A 4,141-nucleotide genomic window follows, 5' to 3' on the forward strand; every position below is an offset into this window, starting at 1 on the left:
GGGCTCGAATGAGCATTAAAACAATGGAATCTGAAAATACTCAAAGAGCCAATGTTTTTTATTGTGTTGAGGACTGTATTTCCTACATACAAAACTTTCTCAAAATCTCACCCTAACACCTTCAAAAGTGGCTTCCAAGGAGTGCCCTCAATCAAAAATTGAAACTGAAGGAAAACAATCAGAATGAACTCCTACACTGTGTACAAACTTTAAAATAACCAAAATTTCCTTTTTAAAAAAGTTATTGCTAAAAATTTGAAAATAGACTACCCTTGGACTTTCCACAACAATAGAAATCAAAGGGTTCAAGGAGAGGTCTGGTGTCACAAGTGCATGGTAGGAATCTAATCGAGGTTTATTCCGTCAAGATCTCTTATACTTTATCATGTCTTCTCATGTACAATCTTACCAAACAAAAACAAACTTACACTTTAAATGACTATAAATCTTATTTAACTTATCAAACAATCTAAAATATGGTAGACCTAGAGTGCTCTTACACATCAACAAACAAAAAAGTCTAAATTTCTTCTCATTAACTTTGATAAACATACATCTGTGAACAACTTCCAAGGAGTAGTGCGGTCATAGTTCTTACATCCATTCCATGACATGGTATGCTCATGGGGTGACCTATCACATAAATATATCTTTGGTAGGAGTGCCCTCATGTTAGGAAAGGGTGTGTTGTTGCTGATGAAAAGTTTTTGCATTGTCCTACTAGGGATCTCTCCATGTTAGCATAATGATTTTTGGTGTAGTGGGAGCCACATTGCCACTGAGGAGAGCTTTGTGCCACCGTAAAAGCTTCATATTATGCCAGTTCCTTGAGCCATTCTTGCAAACAACGCCACTCAACTAGCATAGCAAGAGGTCACCTTGTAACAAAAACATGTATGAATTCAACATTTGCAAGCTGTATAATAAAGACACTTGTTAAGTATATGTTGTACAAATTTGCAAGTATTTCTATTTAACTGGAAATACACAATCCTAAAATATACATTAGGATGAGATTACCATCCCTTATAAGCATGGATTTGAAGCACCTACCTGCAAGATGTAACAAAGAAGATTGTTTTAGAGGAAAAGTGGTGACACTTGGCCTCTCTAACCTGCAGCCTTTCACTAATTGTGCATAAAAGCAACCTTTGTGCCAAGCACTACAAAACAAGTAGAGACAACACCTTAGACTTCAAAGTCTATGATAAGAAGAACACAATCAAAAGTAAGAAGTATATTGTTACCTTGCATAAAGGGGTGTTTTATTCAAATATATGATGGTATTGGCAAGATATTGAAGAACCATCAACATTCATCTCACCGATGGTACCACGTTCCTGGGATGACCTCTGCTCACCCTCACGTGTGGCCTTCGGTGCAAACGTTGCGAACAAGCAAATATGTATGCATACGATTTGTGATGTCCTTGAGCACCATGGTAGCTGTTGCGTGAGGAAGCAAAGGATGAAAAGAGAGAGGGGGGAGGGAGAGAGAGGAACATGGGAGGAGACAAAGGGGGTAGAGAGAGAGAGAGAGAGAGAGAGAGAGAGAGAGAGAGAGAGTGGAGAAGGAGAAGAGAAGGGGGCAGGGAGGGAGAGGGAGGAACATGGGAGGAGAGAAGGGGACAGTGGGGGAGAGGGAGAGAGAGAGGAGGAGGAGGAGAGAAGGGGGTAGGGAGGGAGAGGAGAGGGACAAAGGACGGAGGAGGAAGAGAAAACAAAGGTTTTTTTTCGGGGGGAGTTTTTTTTTAAAAAAATTGGACTTTTAGTGCTTGTAAGTTTAAAAAAAGGTAAAAAAATACTTTTTTGATATAGATATATGTTGGGGGGAGTTTTAAGTCAAAAATAAGTAAAAATAATTTTTTTAAAAAAAAATCAAATTTTGGCTATTAGTGATCCACGTTTTTGATGATGTGGCCACACCTCTTTACTCCCTCCACTTTCAAAAAGGTAGAGAGAGAAGGTGACCTCCTACGTCCACATCCTACATGTGTCTAAAAAAAGGCTAGAAAAGCCTACTCAAAACTAACTTTTTGAATGCCCTTGTCCCCTTAACCCTACACACCATTAGCCTTAATTCCTAAAAATTAGGATTCCTTACAAGGCCCATGCAAGGTCCATATTTCTTCTAATGTCTCCCACTTCTCTAACATCTTTCCACTTTGCTAACATCTTTTCACTTTACACCCTTAATTAGCTTCCATGATGATCTCAAACTCTACTCTTATGCACTTCTTTATCTCCTAAACACCAATGTTTCCTTCACCACAAAAATGCACTACAATTTTGAAACAAGGAACACACTAAACATGGCATCTACTACGTCTGAATTGCCTAAATTCATTTCAATGGACATAAAATTATGCATTTAATTTTCTCATTTGGCCAACTCTCATGGAAAATTTTGTAAAATTTCTATTAGTCAAACACCAAAGTTTTGTCAAATATGTTTGAATTTAAATTTCACTGAAAGTCATCATTCTTCCTACAATTGCATGAAAATAACTAACATATGAGCAAGGATAAACAAGAAACCTTCTCCTCAACTATATCTTATCTCGCACCACTCAAGTCACACTTACTCACTCCTAGTCTTTACTCACTTCTCACTCTCCCTCGAACTCACAATATTTCTTGACTTCTCCCTTCACATGCTAACTTAAACACTTAATCAACTTCCATCAAAACATGGATTCCTTATTCATCTTGCACACACATAAAATCACTAAACATCCAACTAGGAACAACAAAAACTCCTTAGTGTAGCGCAAATATCTACTCATAAATGAAAACAATAAGAACTCACCCTCACTAGCTACAATACATGAAATCATACCTCTTAGTTATATGTATCTCAATCAAAAATGAGCTAGCTATTTCATATTGCAAACAAGAAAATGTTTTGTTTTATTTTTCATTTTTCTAAACCAAACAGTCACTACTTACTCTCTCCTATGATTCTCTCATCATTCAGCTAAAATCTTATAGTTTAGTAATTCCCTATTTTTACAAAACCTTGCAATATGTCCTATCACACCATAGTATTTATACCCAGATTTCTCTTTTCATAGATTTTACTATCCTTGGTTTCTATCCAATATTTTATAGACTCTAGTTAAAATCTTGTTTGCACATTTTGTCTCCTAGGTATACTATTGTCCTCTACTCTCTCGGCTTTGTCCCCCTCTTGCACATGTGCAATCTATTTCTTAATTATCTCATTCCCCAAAATGATCACATGCAATAGAAATTCATGTCTATATTCTTATGCTCCTCATCATCATCACTAACATGTTGAATGAGTTCTTCTATTGGTTTCTCAAACTCATTCAATGCTAAGGCTTTTTCTAGATTTTGCTTCTCACAAGCACTAGTCTCAAAGGTAGAAGAACCTGACACAATTTCAATCTGTAAGTGCTCATATGCAAAGTTCTTCGTACGTGCATCCTTACAAGTAACTAAACTTTCTATGCTATATTCCACCAAAAGGAAAGGTGCACCTCCCTTCTTTACTATAACACACACCACTTAATTCACCAGGCAACAGAGCATCTGAATAATTAATTTGCTCACATAATTGTAAATGCTCTTCATTAAGATGAGCTTCTAACAAGGATTGTCTTTTCTTGATATCTATCAATGTAGCTATGTTATCATCCACTAGCACTTTTTCCTCTTTGCACACATCTCCTAGTAAACATGGATTCCCAATAGAAATATCCACATCGTTACTGAAATTACTAATATTATCAATACAATGATCATTATCAGCTTTAGCGATCGTAGCCTCACTCTCATATGGATCCTCATCATTGCAAGGGACTTGGCATCCTAATCTAAGCTTTGTATACTCATTAAGCTCCTCTTTCTTTGCTTTAATATCCTCAATCATGGTTTTCACTCCCTCCACATGAGATCTACTGTCTTCCTCTAAAATCTGACAAGTTTCATCTCTTTGTTCTTTTAACTAAAATATATCATTTTGAATAAAGCTATTTTCTAACATTGCTAACTCTTTATTATGTCTAGCTTCCATCAGGACTTGTCCTTTCTCTATCTCTAATCTAGCCGGTTTTTGTAAAACCTATGCCATAGCATCATTGGCATGTCTGATGAAGCTGAAGATTTATATGGCTTGG

General features: G+C 36.6%; 1 pseudogene; it reads right to left on the bottom strand.

The window, feature by feature from the left end:
- Positions 1-2,968: 2,968 nt before the first annotated feature.
- On the bottom strand, positions 2,969-3,894 carry LOC147417841 (uncharacterized; annotated as a pseudogene).
- Positions 3,895-4,141: the final 247 nt, after the last annotated feature.

The sequence above is a fragment of the Adiantum capillus-veneris genome, chromosome 30 (genome assembly GCF_014529385.1).
Source record: "Adiantum capillus-veneris isolate H3 chromosome 30, ASM1452938v2, whole genome shotgun sequence".
NCBI lineage: Eukaryota > Viridiplantae > Streptophyta > Polypodiopsida > Polypodiales > Pteridaceae > Adiantum > Adiantum capillus-veneris.